This window comes from Trachinotus anak, unplaced genomic scaffold, assembly GCF_046630095.1.
Source record: "Trachinotus anak isolate AG129_WGS33_773 ecotype Australia unplaced genomic scaffold, CSIRO_AGI_Tana_v1 ptg000005l, whole genome shotgun sequence".
NCBI classification, from domain to species: domain Eukaryota; kingdom Metazoa; phylum Chordata; class Actinopteri; order Carangiformes; family Carangidae; genus Trachinotus; species Trachinotus anak.
In genome coordinates, this window is record NW_027273856.1 from 3,184,962 (window position 1) to 3,206,018 (window position 21,057).

Consider the following 21,057-nt stretch of genomic DNA (forward strand, 5'->3'; position numbering starts at 1 on the left):
AAGCACACCTACGGCGAGCACTGTATTACGCCGCAGCTGCAGGTCAGCTGTGTGAACCAGAAAGAGCAAAACTTCACTTTGTTTTGACAGGAAGACAAAGCACTGAAAACTTTCTGAATGAAGTGTGCATTCAAACAGACATCCCTACATCAAATAACCTGAACTCTTACTTTCAGAACCAAAAGAGAAACCAAAGGACAAACCTAGATACCAATGGAGGATCCAAACATCCAAAGAATGAACCAAAGAACCAGAGAAGAAACAAACTAATCAAAGAAAGAAAACAAAAGCTCATCCTCATCGCTGCAGTTAACAGCTAATGAAAAAGACGTTTTTAATTATTCTGGCCCAATAATGCTAGAAGGATTTCATTTGAATCACCTCATCACTCACCTCTTGCCCCCTTTGGGAATGCATTTCAATTACCTCCTCATGTGTGAACCAATGCAGTGATTCAGATATCGATCTGAGCCATGATCCATATGCACAAGGCGAGAGCCCGCTTATAATAAAACCACTGCACTTTTAACAGCCATTAGCAAGCGGTTTTCATTAAAACTGTGAGCATTTCAGTAACCTTTGACCTGCAGACTTCTCTATCTCTGTTTCTCCATTTTTGTCTCTGTATCTTTATCCCTTTTACTCTTTTCCTTTAATTCAATTGATGACATGGCTATTAATTATACATGAACAATATCAAAAATCGTACAAATTCAACCCCAAAATTAAACATTTATGACGTTTCCTGCTCTCTTTCTCTACCTCTTTATGGCTCCCTCAGTGTCTGCGCAGCACACACACACACACACACACACACACACAAACACACACAAACACACACAAAATGAACAAACCTATGGTGAAGCAGCAGTGTGCGACAGACCAATTCCAAAGGTCAAACAGAAACACAGAGCACGCGCACACACACAAACACAACCTTCATGCATTTTACTGTTTGCCAAAACAGAGACACATCGCTTATGCGGCACAGGCAGAGAGAGGCAAAAAAAAAAAAAAAAAAAAAAAAAAAAAATTTTTTAAATCACATAAAAACATGCTGAAATGGGAAATACAAGTCCACATATACAAAACAAACACACACATGTGCACACACGGCCACACCTCAGAGTGAGTCGCAGTCTTGTCTAAAGGGCACTGTATTGAGTCGAGGGTGACTGAGTGACTCACTGTTGCAGCTGACTGCCTATTTGGCTGTCTGCATTGCCAACAGACACAGAGAGTCAATAACCTGTGGGCACTCACAAACACACACACACACACGCACACACACAAACAGACTGAATGGCTGTGCACCAGATTTTCAACATTATTTAAAGTGGCATCTCAAAGATTTCAGTCAGAGGTTAAATTATATACACAAATTGCACAATTTTGTCTCAATCATCTTTTCTATGTGTGTCATATGTTTATACAAATATTGTATATACACAATAAACAGTGGAAAGAGAGAAAGTGCAGCGAATTCACTGTGTTAGCGTGGTGTGCTAATGGTCAGTGACAGATAAAATGTGAGGTTACAGTGTCAACAGCAGGTTAGGTCTTTAAGACCTGGCTTAAGTCTCAGCTTTAAGCATGGGTGAGGGTTAGGGGTTAGGGTTGGCCACCACCACCACACACACCCATCCCTCTGTAACTGATAACAATGGGGTGGATGAGAGGCAGGGACAAACTGAAGGGCAGTGCTTCATTACTGAAGTTAGTGATTTCCTACATTACCCAAAATCCTTTAAGACAATAATCACAGAAGACAGCAGGACTTGTTGAATTCACCAGAGGTGCTGCATGTGAGGGGAGAGTGCAAAAGCAGTAGTGACACTATAGTAACAGCAAGTGGAGCTGTTAAATATTTCCTCAGAGCGCTTTTCTTTCTGCAGTGGCACCTTTCAGCACCTCCTCCACCCGTTCGGCCTCTTTGTGCCTGCAGGAGCCTCAGCAGCCAGGCAGGTCGGCAGATCACAGGTCTGACTGCGAGTCACCCAGTGTTGATATCTTTGCTTCAAGTAGTAGCTTCCACATAGTGGTCATTGTGTGCTTTGCTCAGTCAGAGGTCAGCTAAGGAGGCTGGCGATCCTGCCTCGGGCACCAGTCTTGTCACACTGTCAGCAGCAGAGCCAGAGAAAAAAGTGTCATGACACTTTTCTCAAACATAACACGTCTGTGCAGTCAGTCAGAAAGAAGGAGAAGAAGAATAAAATACTAAAATGGGTCCGGGAATTGCCAGGTGAATCGCCAACAGGTATTTAACATGGCTCTGAGTGCAAATGTTTCACCAAAAAACAATCACAAAAAAATGATAAGCCCAAGAATCAGTAAGCCCGGTTATAATTTGCTTCCAAAGGTCGCGTCCAAAAACTAATTTGAGGTTGTGAGTCAGCACGGTTGAAAAACATGATTGATATTCCACCATAACAACACCACTCTGGAATTGTTATAGATTTTGCCCGACTCTCAAATCCTCAATCCCTGCTGAGTGCAATATCCCCCCCACCTAGCACCTTCAGGAGTACTTTGATTTAATGTCTTTCAGTCTGGTGCAGCAGGAGAGTATCTCAACCAATTTTCAACCCGGAGACATGAGCTCAGAACCCTATGATGGAAAACATCCAAGAATCAACACAAAATCCCTACAAGAGAAGAGAGATCCAAGAATAAACTAATCGGAAAGAAAGCCACAAAACATGACAAAGGTAACAAGTTACACTGGTGCAACTCGGGCCCTGTAATGTTAAATTGGACCCAAGTGAAGAAAACATACCACAGCCTTTATATAGCAGACAGTCTGCTGCCAGGAGGGAAGAGTAACTTTAACGGGCCAACAACACTTGGCAACTACAACTGTCTACAACACAAATCTTTCTCCTGACTGATAACGCGGCTGAGCTGATGGCTTCTCGGCAAAATGACCCCAGAGCTGAGGGCCTGCATTAGACACAGTGTACAGAGATAAACAGATGACGCTTCGGGCCCTCAGGTCTTCTTCAAGATCAGTTTGGTCTTATTATTGTTGAGCTTGAACAAGGCCCAAGGGCCAGAACGTCATCTGCCTCTATAGAAGATAAATACATATGGTGTGACACTTTGTCCCTGCTCTTTGATTCGTCACTGACTGTAGCCAAGAGGTGTTTGTAATTACTGAAGAGGCTGAATTTACAGTCTCGACACAATAAAGGGGGATTGGGTGTTATTCTTATTTCCAGCCCAACCTTGTGGTTTTGATTGACAAGGCAAGTGGGTTTTTGATGTAAAAATAACATTTTAAGGTCAGATTAATAGTTTGGATGTGAGCCACTTTGTGAAAACAGAAGAACCGAGTGTTTCATTAAATAATTCCTGTACGTAGAGATGTCCGTATCTCTCATCGCTTGCTTGTTTTGTGCTTTGGCTGGTGAAATTGTGTTTGAAATTGTGTTTATATAACCTCGTCAGGGTGACAACCACACATACATTCGCAATGAGCCGCAGGAACACACACGCTATAAATGAATCATGTGGCATACACTCCAATAACATTTGAGTTCCCATCTGCTCTCGCTCAAAGACATCTTGAGCAGTTCACACCTGCTTTTACAGTACAGAAACACACACACACACACACACCGTCGAGTTCTGCATTTATGCAACCTACATTGCCAGTCCATATTACCTTGTAATGTGGATGCCCCTGGAGCACACACACAGAGAAACACACACATAAAGGATGTAGCACTGCTCTGTTGACAGTGTAACTCTGCCCTTAGGGGGTTACACACCTGCTACAGCCTCCAGCAGACACTCACTCATTCTGTTTCCACTGTTCCCACGCACTCACTATAGCTCTTATTCCTGCACACACACACACACACACACACACACACACATGTAATCACTCAGAATCCAGCAGCACATCACACATCCTGCAGGAGCAAAGTCCAAGCAACAGTGAGTGTGCATCAGCAGTATATAACATCCAATAATATCCAATACAATACTGAATATAGACTCTACATAATGGAGGACAATGAAAGCATAATCTCCCAGGGTGTGTGTGTGTGTGTGTGTGTGTGTGTGTGTGAGCGAGAGAGAGAGAGAGAGAGAGAGAGTTAAACAAAGAAAAAGAGAGTGGAAAGTAGGTCCAAAACTGTTGCTATGGTGATTAATGAGATACAAAAGTCTTTAACATTATCATTATGAGTATGAGGGGAGTGGGTGATTGTGTGTGTGTGTGTGTGTACACTGTGTGACAGAGAGAGAAAGCCAGAGCGAGACATAGACAAGAGAAATGAGAAATGCTCAGTGAAACGAGTTTAGTCCAAGCCCCCCGGCAGCTTTTCTATCTTTGGATCGATACTGTTTTCTCGGATTTAACCGGGACGCCGCCTGACAGGACGGGTGAAGGAGGTCAAGAAAAACACACACCATGTATACGGAAGATTACAGAGTAAATCAGAGTGAAATCAACTTTCTGCATGCCTGTCATTTCTCTTTTAAAATATGAATTAAACTGCTGCTTTTGACCAGCAGCTCTGGGTAAAACAGCTCTGAGAGCAGAGAGAGGTTCGCCAGGGGATGGAGGTAGCAGCGAGGTTGGAGGAGCATGAGTGGGTTTGTAACTGGAAAGCTGCCAGTTTGAATCCCCTGACTGGCTTGGTAAATGTGACTAGAGCAAATGAATAAGTAAAAACCTGGACCATCTCAAGATTTAGGGTTACGCCGCCTTTGAGCAAGGAATCAAACATGTAATGCTCTGGAGGACTGCAGTTGTACTTCTCAGCACTCGTGTGTGTTGCTTCAACTGTCAACTTTTCTCATGGAAAAGCAAGTTTAAGAACCACAAAGCAGACTGAAAGAATTCCTAACTACCAGACCGCCATTGTTTTTCTTTCCCAATAAAGTCACCTCAAAGACTCTTGAAACCTGCCCTGAGACAGTTGATCCATCCGTGAACATTTGATAACCTTTTTTTAGTTCTTCCTTGTCAGTGCATGGTAATGTGCTTTAGGTGCAAGCCAAGGCAAAAACTCAGGCCTACCTCTGTGTTTGATTCAAGTGCTATCGAACGTTTGAGATCAGAGAGCTACCTGGCCTTGAACACAATAAGCTGAGTCTTCAGAAAACTTCCATTCGCAGCTGAATTTCCAATAATGTATATTTGACAAAAAACAGAAAGCTAAAAAAAAAAAAAAAAAAAAAAGTTCACTTTAAGGGATTCAAGTTTCAAGTTTCTGCAGCTTGATTTTTATACCATACTGCAAATTCCCTGGAAATGAGTTTTCAGCAAAAAAGCTCTAGAAGCCTACAGTACGTGTACCTGCAATGTACAACATGCTGACGGACAGGCGAAGCACACAGTTTGAGACCAGCTAATAAATATGGTGGAGCTTTTAGCTGCTAACAGCCAGATGATGTGGTGGAGAACAAAACAGAGCTAAAAGGGTTTATATTTGTCCAATGGCAGACAAACTATGAGAATAATAATTAACAGAATTCTGCGATGCCTTTACGCACCTTTCAGTTAATTGTCTTGGTTTTCCAGGCCACATGTTTTGGTTCAGTCTTGAGGCTCTCATCAAATTCATTTCCAGCTGCAGCAATCAACTCTTTTAGTCTGTTTAATGCATAATACACAACTAACAACTTGATGAGGTAATCATATCTCAGTGGTGTGTTTACAGCTTGTTCTATTGGGAAAAAAAATCTATTAATGCAGCTTTTATGCAGATGGCCTGAAATAATTTGTACCTAATTTGAAATTAATGATGTCGAAGTAACATGGGTAGAATGTAAATTTAAAATACTAAAAGGTTATAGGCTACAACAACTCCATATTATTTGTACTGAATTTTTGATCAAAATCACATAAATAAATAAAGCTTATTAAATGTGTGCCAATGGAGAACAATATCAAAACAGAAAAAAATAAACATAAAAAAGAAAGTAACAAACTAACAAAAGAAGTCAAGGGGTAGTTATTAGCCTCAGCTATTTCCACATTGCTAAAGAGCCTGTCCATCACAATTTCTCACGTCCCCACAACGTACATATGTGTGTGAGCAACCCAAAGTTCCATTAGGGAGTTCTTGTTTTTCCCAAAGGGTCAAATTAAGGCTGGTCAATCGATCCGCAGATCCAGAGGTCGATGCGACCTAACTGAGGCAGGCATGAAAGAGCTTTTGAAGCTTTCGACTCTCGCCCGACATCCTACTCAACCAGCAGATCTGAGAATAACAAGCATTCATTACACAGCCAGTCACACACTCCACTGCACACACTCCCTAACACACACACATACACACACACACACACACACATACACACACACACATATACACACACAGGTCTGTTCTAATGCTCCTGTTTTCACCTTCATATATTTTGTATGTATATGCATGTTAACTGTGTGCACCCACATGTGTGTAATTTGAATGGGTGGGTTAGGAAGTGCGTGGGTGTGCATGTGAATATTCAGATATAACACTCTGCACAGCATTTATTCAGTCTTTGAAGCCAGTAATTGGCAACAGGCTCACTGTGAGGGTGTATAGATGGATGCATGTGATGGCCGTGTGTGTGTGTGTGTGTGTGTGTGTTTGCCTGCATATGTGTGCGTATCAGTGCTTAATATCTACTTTGATCCATCTAAAAGCATGTTTGAAGCGGCGATTGAGATCTAAGCAAGCAACAGATTGTCATGCTGGTAATGGCAGAGGAGAGGAGCAAAGCAATGAGGAGGGAGGGGAGGATGTTAGGAGAAAGGAAAGGAAAGGAAAGGAAAGGAAAGGAAAGGAAAGGAAAGGAAAGGAAAGGAAAGGAAAGGAAAGGAAAGGACAAAAAAAATCAAAGCAGACGATAAGAGAAAAGAGTAATGGCAGAACGATACAGAGGAGGAAATGAGAAAAGTGTCAGTGGGCCCTTTAGGCTGTACAGGCCAAAGAGGTTTGGTGGAGTATCAGCAGACAGATGAATGGTGAAGTGTGTATGAATGTTTCATTCTACCTCTAGATTTAGGCCGACATTAGAGAATGAGCGTAATGAACATGGCCCAAGGACGTGAGGTTAATAACTACACTGCCTTTATAAAGACATGATCGGGGATGAGAGGGGAAAAAATAACTAGATGGGCCCAGCCAGCGGAGAGAGACCCTCAGAGAAGTTAATCATCCCACAATGGTGTTAAGTGTAAAATTGTCTAAAATTTGTTAGCCAGAGATAAAGTTGGATTCAATTTGCGATATACAGTAGACCGTCTTAGACTCAGTTATACTGAGAGGTGTTGTGAATATTGATATAAAAGGAGTGGATTTTCTTGCTTTATTAATTGAAGCCTTTATTTATACAAGTCCAAGCTTTCCTTTGGAGGGGTGCAACGTGTGTGTGAGTCTGTGAGCGGTAATGGTTTAATGACTGAGGTGGACTGAAAAAATTACTAATATTATAATAAAAATGATAAAGTATTCTAAAAGTTATATTCTATTATCTGTTATTCAATGTAAGTTGTTAAGTACCTAAAAACTTTCAAAATATTCCTCCGTTAGCTTCTGACTCTGAACAGTCAGACATGAATTTAAATGTTCCACATATGTTTTTTGTTTTTTTTTGGTGTTTTTTCACATATATTTTCATGCACTCTTAATAAATAATAACTTCTTTCTAAACTTTAACTTTGTTGTTTGTTTTGAATATTTAATAATGGCTTAGAGAAACACTTGAGATTTCAAACCAGGTTTTCTGGGTTTCCGTGTGCAGACTTTCTATAATTCAGGCAAAATGCTGGTTAGTTGTTGTAATGTTTTAATGAAATGACAGTTCATTTGTCGCATATCCTCTCTTTAATATAAAATCCCTCATAATCTAGATTATCTATAGGGTTGCCACCTGTCCTCAGTCACCATTACATCATTTAATTTATCCAGCATCAGTTCTTACTGTATGTCCTTTATCACAATTTATACTGTGACATGATGGCATTATTCTGATTGGCTGGTGTGTGCCCAGCAGTTTTATGCAATGTAACGTATACTAACAGAAGGTGTTTGATCATCATTGTAAATTAATGCTGTATTTATTAAATCAAGACCTGTCATGTGATGTTGTGTGTGGTCATTATGCATGTCTACAGTATTTAGTGTCCAGGTGTTCTGGGATTCCTAATGAGCTACAAGCTAAACTGAAACTGTGTAATATCCTCCATGCAGCTGTGGACTGTATCCTGTCAGAGTGTATCCTGTATCCTGAGTGTGAGCCTCCCTCTAACTGGCCCTGGCACTCTGACAAATCTCAAACTCCAGCTTTAGATAATCCCCGTAATATAATGTATGCAATCTCATAATGCATGTTACACATATGGTGTTACGCAACACACAATCAGCATAATCTCCCCCCGGCTTTCTATGGATACGGAGTCATGGATATGTTTGGTTCACGAACACACGCATGTACTCTGTGCTCTCTCCCTGAGCACAAGTCATAATGCAGATGTTCATATCCAGTATCTGCCAGCCCCCGTTTGTTTGTTTTTGCCTCCGTGTGTGTGTGTGTGTGTGGATGCATGAGGGTGTGCATGTGTGTATGACGTTGAGAGGTACTGGCAGCACGGTGCTCAGACTTCCATCCCTTGCTAATGTCACACACAGAGAGGATAGCGCAGAGCCTGAGGGAGCTAACACACACACACACACACACACACACACTTATCACATCTAAATAAATGCATAAGAACACTTCAAGTGAACATTTAAATTCAACACACTCACAATAACGTACCATACTTCCACACAGGCTGTCCTGGAGTGTTTATTCACTCTTATGGATTTTTTTTTTTTTTACTTGGTGACACACTCACACTCACACACTTTGGTGCAGGCTGTTCATTTAAGTGTTATTTTCTGCTGCGGGGCCCTGATGACAAACACTCATGAACTCACATGGGGTTCACAACTAAAAGCCACTGAAATGTTTAAACACACATACACTTTCCATACAGACCTATACACAGAAAAACACACACACACACACAATGCAAGCCATCCTGAGGGAACCTCAGTCTACGCTCATCCTGGATGCCTTTACACCTCCACCCAAAGCTTCTCTCCACTTTGATGTCACAGCCATTTGCTGCAGCTGAGGCGTTTAGTCCAAGTGACATGGGGTTGTAACTACAAACCATAAAAGAAAGCAAGAGATTCGAGGGGACCAGCGATCAGTTTATGAATACAGCTTCACAAACAGCAGATTTAGTCACATTGACTTGTTTATGAATCTGCAAGTACGCGGTAAATACCAGAGACAACAAGAGCAAGAACAGGGAGGAAGGGGAGTGCAGGCAAAATGCTTCTCATACTACTGAAAGGGAAGTGGTGGAAAGGGTACTCTATACTGTAAAAATACTCGTTTACAAGTTAAATCCAGCATTCAAAATCCATAAGAGTGTAGAAGTAGTTTTACCAAAACATTCTTAAACAAAAGTCAAATAGGCTGACTCTTTCTGCAGACATGTTTCTAATCTTTCATATTTTTTTTAACTTAAATCTACTGAAATGAAAGGAAATGTCTCTTAGATGGAACTGCTCATAACATCTGGAGCATTTGCTCAGATCGTTGACCTAGATGACCTAAAACCCAGATGCCTGATGACAACGTTCAGTGAAAGCAACGGGCTAGCTTAGCCACTAGGCTAAAAACAATCCTAGCTAAACTAGCTCCACTAAGCTAACAGCAAACTTTAAAATGTTTGTAACTTAAGATCTTGATGTCCGATGACTAAAAGCTTCTTCTTTAATAAAACATATCTTAAAACTGGATAAAATTACTAGATTCTTACTGAGATTCTGGCAGTCAGACGCAACACCCAAATCCTTCATATTCCCCCAAATTCCCCAATGAAATTTATTGAAGTAGAAATATAAAGTAGAGCAAAAATGGAAACTTTACTCAAGAGAAGTATAAGTGTCTAAAACTCGTGCTAAGTTCAGTATTTCAGTAAAGTTCAGTATTTGAGTGAATGTGTTTCCACCACTGTTCAAGGAGGAAGATTTATGAGGGTGTTAGTTACGGTTCAATTCATCTCCATCCTCATCTGTCATTATTTCTTTATTTTATCCCACTGTGATTTATTCCTGTGTTGTTTTCCTTCTGTCTCCCCTCCACCTCTCTCTATTTTCTCCAGATCTTATTTCCATCAGTCTCCCTCCAGCTCCGCTGCCTCTCCTCCAGCTAAGAAATAAGTGCACTTTACAACTCCTTTGGCTCCACGCTCAGCCATATTCAGCTCCACTGCTCTCCTTCCTCTCTATTTCTTTAATTTCAAACATAAATACCCCTGTGGTGATGAAAAATTACTGTTTCCTTAAGTGATTGCCAAAAAGAGGTGTGTGTGTGTGTGTGTGTGTGTGTGTGTGTGTGTGTGTGTGTGTGTGTGTGTGTGTGTGTGTGTGTGGGCCTGTGAGCGATGCCAAGAAGCAGTCCAGTTTGATAACAGAGCAGATGGATAACACCATTGCCTTTGATTTGTTTGTGTTCAGGAAATGGGAGCGACAGAGTTGTGGTAAAACTAATGAAGTTAAATGGAAGCGAGTCTTTCATTAGCTCAATGCTTTCCCATATGATAAACCCCCACAGTTTGTTTTTTTTTCCGCAGGAGCAGCACAGAGAGGCAGTGAAAACGCTCCATATCAGGACAGATTTTCAAAGGAGAACAATATTTTCAGGGAGCACAAGAAAAGATAAAAAAAGGCTTTATTTTCAGATTCATGCTGGCAGCCGTGTCCTTTTGAAATTGGTCACACTGAGGTCTGAGGGGCTCGGAGACGACACACAACAACTTCCACATACACAAAGACAAACCAGGGAAACAGCGAAAGGGAGTATAAAGACAAACTGCACTTTAGCGTTATGCTTTGGTGTGTGAGTGTTTGAAAAAGAGATAGAAAAGCTGGAGATGTGCATTGGGTGCATCTAAAAGATACAAGTACAGAGAGGCAATAGCATGACAACAGAGTGGATTATGGGTATTTAAGAGCGCCTGTTGTCCACGCCTGCTACATTCTTTATTGTTTTACCGTGTATCGCTCTTATGATCCTCATCTCTTCTTTTATCCAATTAGGAAATAACCAGACACGATAATACTTCCTCCACACACACACACACACACACACACACACACACACACACACACACATACACACACAAACACACAAACCACCCGGTCCAATGAAGCTGACACTTGCAAGATTTCACAAACACACATGCATGCACCCGTGAACACACCATCACACACACACATTGCATGCCGAAACAACCTGCAGTCAGGCATGCAACATGGCTGGACAGCTTATGTGTGTGCGTGTGTGTGTGTGTGTGTGTGTGTGTGTGTGTGTGTGTGTGCGTGTGGACTCTTATCAGATTATGTAAGCCAGGTTTGGGTTTATGCTGCTGTGACAGATTACACACAATTGAAAAGAAGAAGAGGTTGAGTAAGAGGAGGACTGAAACAGCCAGGAGAGAAAAGACTAGAGCAACATGGATGAGTAAATTAGAAAATATGACATGAGATTAAGTGTTATGTGGCAGGACAGAGGAAGATCTCTGATGATTGAAAGGGAAGTAGAAGCAGTAATACAGACAGTAATAAGGACATATGGGAGCAATGGTGGAAATTGGACAGAAAGAGGACAGGGGAGAGGGGAGGCATAGGGATAAAGGTAGTAAACAACAAGGATTGGAGTGACAGACAGAGGATGGAGGAGGGCACGAGGTGAGGAGAGACTAATGGGACAAAACAGGAGAGAGGCTGATGAGTAGAGGAGGACAGTGAACCTGACACGTGAAATGATGAGAGTGGAGGTAATTAGAGGAAAGATGCAGTGTGGGAGCGACTGTAGAGATGCTCTGACACCGTTGTTTCCTTACCAATACCGATTCTGATACCTGAAATACCAATGTTTTAAAAAATATTTTAACAGCTATGTACTACTGACACTCTGTGGATGTGACAGTAATCAAGTAGAGTGCCTACAGTGTTCATTTTGGGTCTTTTCATACTTGGCAACATGGAAAAAGATTTTAAAGATTGTTCAAATTTCATTCAAATTTGTTTTTACATTTGTGGATTGTTGTTTCTCATCTGTCTGTCTCTCATGTCATCACGTGACCAGTGCCGTAACAGCTAGAACGGCTTCTCTAGTTAAAATAGAAACATTCTACAAAATGTAATGATTCTCAATAATTCATAGGTTTTATGTCTGGGTCTGGATAGGACAGCATCTTATGCTATTGACCAGAAATCAATGGGATTTTATCGCCACTCTATAACGGTAGCTGCCATTGGCTCAGCACAACTTCCTGTGTAGGCAACTGTTTTAGAGTGGCAAAGAAGAAGTGATTTCTGAGAAAACTGATGTTTTATTTGGGTGTGAAACTAGAAAATGTATCCATACATTAAGCAGTAATGGATCAGTGCATAAACTTGTGAACTTGCCCATTTCTGAGTATTTTAGGCAGTTTCTGAAGCATTACCAATACTAGTGTCAGAATCAGAACTGACATTGGAATTGGAGAGAAGGAAGAGAAAAAGGGCGAAAGAGAGGAAAGGAAATGAAATTAACAGCAAAACAGGAGACAGAAGAGAAAGAGAAATACATAATTCTTTCTCCATATAATGTATATGCTCTACATATTTTAGTATCTTATCTGGTTTTAAAGGTTCAACTTTAATAATCTGGTTCAGTCTCACTGAAGTCATAATAAAATCATAATATCTGTCTCATGTACTTGATGCTCCACCTGTTGAACGTTGCTCTGAATTCTTGGTGATGGAGGCAAGTATCACTGAACTCAGATATTTTTTTCATTCACAGATTTTGGACTCTGCTTCATTCACACTTACTGTTAAACTGTAGACTGGCATTTTAGCAGGAGAGCTAATTGGAAGAAAGCAGCTGAAACATGTCTCCTCTTATGGAGAGAGAAGAACAGACAAGAGCTGAACTTTTGGAGGATGGAGAGGGAGCGAGACAGACAAGGAGACAGGAGAGATGGAGAAAATTAAAGAGTGAAAGCAGTCCAAACAGGGTGGAGAGGGAAAGAGAAATAACAGGGCAGGGAGGGGAGGGAAAAATATAGAAAGCTCCAGAACAGTCAGGAAATAAAATCCGTGCTTGAGAAACAAGTGCTTCATCTGTTCAACAACCAGTAGCCACTGCAAAGAGGCTCACTCTCTGCTCGGTTTTGCTTATTCCTTCAGATTTCTCCTATAAACATACACACACACACACACGATGCTTTCTGCCACTGGCCACTTCACATGCTGCCTATTCAAGACTATCCATTCAGAAAAGCTTTAAAGGTCAATGCATTTTTCATCTGTGCCCATTTTCACAGTTGATTGGATACATCTGTGATTGTCCATTTCATATCTTGCCCGCCATTCATGAATTCAAAAGAGCAGATTGTGCCGAATCTGGCCTAAGAAAAGGACAGAAGCTGGGGTTTTTTTTTCTTCCTCTCTGTCTCTTAAAATCATAACCACCTTAGTCACTTTTCTCCACTTAGCGCAGTCTCACACTGCCAAGCACCAAGCCATCCCTGAAATGTAATTTAAGGCAGCAACAACATCCCCGACAACAATAATAACATCTCCTGGACAGTCTGCCCTGTGAATCACGGTGCACACGCACACACGGGCCGAGGCAGAGACAGTTACAGACACAGAGAAAGACAGATTCACGGACACGGTTACTACCTCTCACACGCACTGTCACCGGTTCAAGTGTGTGTCATACGCTGAGGTTACTCATAAAACAAATGGCTCTCCTTCACCTTGGTGTTTTCTATTCTTAGCAGCAGCAGGGAGAGCCTCTCTGCATATCAATGTGCAGCTCATCTTTAAACATCATCCGGTGGAATGACAGTGATGACGGCGCCATCCAGCTTGTTTGTGTCTGTCTGGAAATTTACATCTGTCAGATTTTGGGTGTGAGATATTGTGTGTGTGTGTGTGTGTGTCTGTGTGCGTACATTTTGGGATTTTTGAGGATGTCTGTGTTTTGTGTGTCACGTGTTGATTGTAAGTAGATGTTGACCCACAAACTCAGAGGATACAGAGCCGTCATGTGGGATCATAGTTAATCTGTAAAGATCAATGAGATAACCTGGTTAAGGAGTCCTGGTAACTGGTCCCCTGTGACTGATTCTCCATAGGAGTCTGCAGCCATTCATCAATGGACACTAACACTTTATATGTAAAACTATAGCTATTCATTTTCAGTTACGGTATTATTTGAAATGCATTCATCAGTTTGAAAACCAATGACATAGGAACAGCAAAACGATTATTGTTTATATAACAAGGATTAGAGTTGAGCCAGGTGTATTCTTTAAAGGTAGATTATGTGACTTTTGAAAGAAGAAATAACAAAGGCTTTCTCATGCAAATAAAAAGCTGAAGATATAAGATATAACATGGACCATTTCCAAGTGTGCTGCTTTACACAGACTTGGTCTGATATGACCAGTAGCTTGTGGTAGCTAATGTTAGCTGATGTTAGCAAACTTTAGATAGCTACTGACATAGATAACCTACATTACTGATTCAGTTTGCTGACTGAATGACTCTTTTGACTTGTGTAACCTTTAATCTGTGTTTTAGCACCACAATCCTGAAATTGCCACTTTTTTCTTTCGTTACATTTTTCTTTAAAGAAGAAAAAGTCACAGGAAAGATTAAGTCTTACAGTGAAAAAAAAACAACTGAACGCAGCATGATGCAAGAGGAAGAGATATGCAGGAGAAACTCACTCCTATTCATTTTCTCCTGTGAAGCAGGACTGACCAATGATGTGGAAAAAAAAAGACGAGACAAGAAAAATTTAACTTTAGGGAATTGAGGACAAAATTTACCTGGGAGCTCTGCAGTGATTTACTGAAAACCTGACAAAGAAAAAGTTAAAGTGTAGTTATGGGTCATGAAATTAAGTCTTCACCTGCTGTGGAAAAATGACTGTGGAGGAGGAGATTATTATTTTCGTGTGTGGGATCTCTCACTGGTGCTCATTAATTTGCAAGCAAAGACAAGTGAGCAAGAAATCAGACCTGATGCTGCATGATTTGATTGCTCCCAGTTGGTCCTTAATTTTAAATGCTTATTTATGTCCAGTCTGTAAACTGAGGGAATCATATTGCCATAGAGTGTTGTAGTTTTCTTTACGTTGCACTCACTTATCTCTCCATCTATATCAGGTGCTTAGTTGGTCACTTCTGTTTAGGAAGGTTCATGCATCATGATCTATTGAGGAGAAGCTGGTGGCTCTGACTAGACTGTGATGGATTGTTCTATGTTGATGATTGATTAGTGGAAACTGATGCCTCTGCAAACAGTCTTATCCACATTTGCCTCGTACTTATAGGCATAATAGGCTAACTCAGGAATGCAAGGTACACCACTATAGTAAAGATGTAAAGTGTATTTCTCTTTAACACTCCTGTCCCTGCAACTATATATATAAATATATATAAAGTCTGGGGCTTTATGATCTTCACAATCCAAGTAGGTGTTAGTAACAAGCTGTCTTTATGAGAAAATAACTTCATCCTCCGTTAAATATTGTGCATTATGAGGTAACACAAGACATGTGATAAATGCAGCGTGTTCAAACAATGAATTTACCACCTCTAAGTGATATAACACTAACTATTGTTGAGACAAGAGTAATACAGCAAGATCCCACTGCCCCTGTCTTTGATCAAGCTCCCTGGTTTGGTCAATATCTGGACTAAGAAAAATGCTGCATGCTGCATTTAGTGCTAAATGCTATTAAGGACTTGGTTCATCATTAGCCACTTTGCCTCTGAAGGTCTAAGTGAGGTACACGAGTGTGAGCGCCAAATCAGTCTGCCGTGCAAGTGAGATCATTCGTGCTACACAGGAAACTGCTTGCCCAGCTTGGAAATCACACCATTTGGCAATAAATGTGTCAGATGAATCCCCAAAGTGATGCTTTGGGAGTGATTGGAAACCTAGTGGAATGAATGATGTGATGGGCCGGGCCAACCTGTTTGGGCCCCATGAGGGAAATCAGGGTGATATTAGGTCAGCACCACTCATCTTTATTGCGTTTTTAAACTCAGAGGGTATTTCATCCATAATCTATTTGAAACCTATATTGTTCCAGCCATCTGTCCGAGTGATTATTGATATTTTAGCAGTTTCCTTTGTACTTGATAGTGGTAAATTCTTTTAGGCCTTAGTCACATTATGTTAAATATATTTTCTTTTTATTTCCCCACAGTCTCTTGTTATATCAGGAGTCATGTAATACTTTCCAGTTTTATAACTGAATTATCAAATGCAAACAAATTAACAAACAGGCACTGAACATTTTAGGTTTGATATACTACAGTTCGATAGCATGAGCACCACCCCTTCATTCACGGTTCACTCTCTACCAGTGCAGTACTTGTTGAGGTGCCAATATGCGATGTGGCATTTGGGCAGAGCAGACAGCATGTTGGGCACTTTCCATGAATGTAAAACACTGCATAAATAGAACAGGATAGGCCAATGACTTTGTGCCACAGCTGGAGAAGAGATGAAGACTATGATATATCACTGTCCTCACATTCTATTGTTATAGTGACTTAATTAATCAACCTGTAGGCAGGAGGCCGTGCCTTAAGCCTCGAGGGGGGACTCACATTTAGGCTGCAGTAAGATTAAAATGTCTCCTGAAATTATCCTGATTAAATGGTAGTCTAAACTGATGAGGGAGATGGAGTGCACTTATTTTAGATATGAAATCAAGCCACTCTCCCAATACAAGATTAAATTAAAATGAAATTAAAATATTGTTGGCGAGTTGGTTAGAAACCTTGGAATGAGAGCTGAAGGTTCAATGATTCCTGTGAGGGAAATGCAGGGTAAACATACTAGGAATATGGAGTCCTTGTAATATAAGTAATATTACTAATAAATTGTGCAAAATATATAAATGAACCCACAAATTGGTAATTTTAATTAAACACTAAAACACATCATTATTAATATGCTCTTATTTTCATATTAATAGAGTTTTAAGGGAACTCATTGTATTTAATTTATTAATATTTAATTTATTTAGAGAATTGTGTTTAAAAATAACAGTCTGATTTGATTTGATAGTATTTTCCCCAATAACACTTGGATTTTGTATTGCATTTATTTTGAATGTCTCTCTTAATCATGCTAGCTCAAAATCTGTTAGCCAACAGCAGCTAACTGGTTTATGTTGGCAGCATTTTGATCCTAAAAATGTTCTTCAGAGAAAGATGTGCAACTAAAAATGAGCAAAAACACAATATTTCTCTGTGGTAGCTTAAGGACCTTGCTAGCGAACACTGTTGCACGCTGCTAGCTAACAACCAAGCTCACATCCCTGCCAAGCTAAGAATGCTAACATACCATTTTAAGGTTGAGTTTAAATTATTTCCTCAATTCTTTCACTATTTATTGGTTTTATTTATCTTTTTATTCATATGATTATTTATTTCATTATATCTTTTTTATTTATTTAATATTGAACACTGTGGGGCTCCATACCAGGGGTGGCCACTATCTGTAAAATTTTTAACTTTAAACCAAAATGACTTTCAGAATGACTTTCACAATCAATAAGGTCAACTCCCTTAGGAGCTGTTTTAGCCCCGAAAGCCTTAGAGAGGCCATAAAAAATAATTGGTTAGTATTTTAAAGAAATGTTATATGTCACCTGGAGGGACCGCTTACCACTTCTAACTATGACAGGACACAACCACGACAGTGCGCTTTGTAAATACAATCAATTGTTTGATGAAGACCTTTAAAAAATCATGTCAAATGTCTTTTATATAAGCCCCTGCTCCTTTTTGCTTCTTCTTTACTCCTTCTTTTTCTACTTTGCTGTTATTCTCAACATTATCTTCCCCCTGCCACGCCATTTACAACACAAGGCATCTCTCTCCAGGGCTAACAACCCCCCACTGACACTACTAACAGCATGTAACACACTCACACAGCATACACACACAGGAGAGAAGAGGATTATGACCACAGGGACTTTCCTGTCCCTCCCAGCCATTGGACAGACACCGCTATGCTGACAGTAGCGGGATCCCTGCGTTCAGCAGCAACTGACAACACAAGTAACTCCAGACCAGTGCCAGTGATACACATAACCAGATTAACATGGACAAGAATAGAGGCCAAGATGTGGGTAACCACCTTGTCCAGCGGGCAAGTGAGTGTGTTGTTTAAGTCATTAATGGATTAGTTGAGGATACAGTCACAGGAAAGGAAAGGGAGACACATGGAAAGAGAGAAAGTCTTTGATATTTTTGGCAACAGCAAAATACACAGAGACTTAGCAGGTACAGAGGCAGCATGTATTATGTGCATGCATAAAACACACACATACCTAGAGGCAGACTATAAATGTGACAGCCTGACCGAATCAATGTCAATATTGACATTTCTAGGATTAGGCCGCTTGCAAAATAATGAATAAATGCATGTGTTTTTACTTCCAGACACCTGGTTTCTTTGGACTTGCAGTCATTTAAAGTCACAGATCACCCATGATGAATAACTGGACAGATGGATGGCCTGTTCGGAAGCCCAAAACACACTGTTGCTGTGCCTGAGTGAGTTAAGAGCATAAATATGAAGAGTGGGAATTCCCTTGTTTTTAAATTTGAGCTCTGTTACTAATGGAAATTAACTCCGAATAATCAACAAAGATTCTCCTTGTTTCAGAAAGTTGCTTCTGTCTGGCCTCTAAAACAAAACAACAGCTCAACCCAAGTGCCATTTTATTTTCTTTTAATCATTAAATCATTTAGAAAGATTCAGAAAACACTGAAATAAATTTCTGACCGTGTGCATGTGTGAACTGTCCGCACTGTTGCCTCATGTATCACCACCCTGCAGACGTGGCCCACATTGGCTCAGTCAGTAAATGCCCACTGGACAGTAACAGCTAGACGGCATCAAAGCTGCTTAACACAAAGACTCACTGATGCTGATGTAAGCTGAAAAATGATCCGAGATACGCAAATTAATTTCTAGCCTATATTTCCTTAGACAGCTTGGGTGTTGAATTATTGAGAGGGCGACATATCTTTAATCAATTATTTATCTTTGTTCAAAAAGTCCCCTTAACCATCATCACACTGCCATTAGCCTGGCTAATCATCATCATCATCATCATCATCATAAAAACGTCCATCATTATCATTATCACCAGCACTATTATCATCAACATAATCATCATCCTCATCACCATCACCATACTGTCATTATTAGTACCACCACAATCATTATTATCATCATCATCATTATTATCATTATCATCATCTTCAACATAGAAACATTATCATCATCATCATCATCATCAGTGTGGTCATCAAACTGATCATCTTCAAAACCGTGACTATATGTCTTCATCATCACAATTACCATCAACACTCCCACAACCACTTTCACTATCAGCATCAGCACCATAATCATCATCCTCTTCATCATAACCATCAGCAGCAGCAGCATTTTTACTGTCTTTACTAGCATCATCATCCTGCTGCCCTTATCAGTTATCATCATCATCCAAACTACCAACGCCATCATCATCATCATGATCATCATTAACAACATCAAAACTACCATCAGCGTCATCATCATCAGAAAAACTCCCACCACAACCTTTTCCATCATTGTCATCATCATCATCACCACCATCATCATTATTTAGTCAGTCATTATCACCATTGTTGATCCTCCTTCATCATTATTTCCTTCATCAAACCCGGAGTTCACCCCGCCCTCCCGTTGCCTATCCATTCTTCACATGCACCCTGACCCGGGCGTGTTGACCATCCCCAACCCTAACCTCATCCTCCCTCACCGGCCACCTGCGGTCCACAACCCCGTTCGACAGTGTCGTCCCCCTGCAGCTCTGGGTAAATGTCCCTCACCGTTTTCCACCGAGGCTCTCCGTCCAGCAGAGACGGAGACACAGCCTCGCTCTGCTCATCCGGTGCCGGGCAAGATCCCCTGTTTACGCACGTACGCGATTTCTCAGCGGAGAAGACTGTGCGCTGGATAACTGCTTAATTGGAGCGGTACTGAAGGCGTCTCCCGGGCGGGAGGAGGGCTCTGCGGTGCCGCACACACCTGAGAGAGACCCGCGGTAGATTCCTGGGCGAGCTCTCCACCGGCTCAACGATCAGTTTCCGTTCCTCTCCCGCTCTCCCTCCGCCTGATCTCTCCCTGACAGGGTTTGTGCTCCTTCTTTACGCACGCATGCACTGATCTGTAAATTACACCACCCGCTGCAATTAACGGAACCTGGCGCTTCACACTTCTCACACACACCGACTGCCTCCTGTCACACACACGCCTCGCATATGACAACCGGAGCAACTAATACAATTGTAATAAATGCACAGACATTTATTTCTATTCATAACAATGGTAATACACACGTTGTTTGTGTCTTCTCACCGCCAAGGTGCTGTGGAAGAAGAAGCCCAGGTTGGGATCCGTTCATTCATTCATTCACTCATCCCTCTATCTGTTCATCCTTCCCTCCGCTTCGTCCCTCATTCAGCAGCTGAATAAACGTCTCTCCTCCTCTGAAGCGGCGGCGACAGAGCACTTCACCCGCTGGCTGCTGCGCGCTCTTGCGCTCTCTCTCTCTCTCTCTCTCTCTCTCTCTCTCTCTCTGGCAAGAAGCATCTCCCTCCTCTTCCTCTCTCTCTTCCCTCTGCAAAACAAGTAGACAGAGAGAGGGTAAGAGAGATGTGAAAGTGAGAAAGAAAAAAAGAGATGGAGGCTGGGGAAGGATGAGCAGGAGTGGGGGGCTAAACACAGTGTGTGTGTGTGTGTGTGTGTGTGTGTGTTGGGGGACACGCGATGAATGTGAACCAAAGGAGCATGCACTCCCAGCAGCATCACCCCAGCACATGAGCCGCTGAAGAGAAGAGAAGAGAAGAGAAGCAACAGAAATAGAAGGAACATTGCTGAGCTGAAAACCAGATGAGGTGAAAAAGAAGTCAGA

The 21,057-nt window shown here is 41.2% G+C and overlaps 1 protein-coding gene across 2 annotated transcripts in view; it reads right to left on the reverse strand.

The window, feature by feature from the left end:
• slc8a4b (solute carrier family 8 member 4b) overlaps positions 1–20,632 on the reverse strand; it is a 94,536-nt gene extending 73,904 nt beyond the window's left edge. Inside the window, exon 1 of one of the 2 annotated variants that reach the window (XM_071477771.1) lies at positions 20,483–20,620. The gene's annotated coding sequence lies outside the window, so the exon portion shown is untranslated. Of the gene's footprint in view, positions 1–20,482 lie in introns of both variants that reach the window. The other variant, XM_071477772.1, reaches the window with a different exon arrangement.
• Between the last annotated feature and the right edge of the window lie 425 nt (positions 20,633–21,057).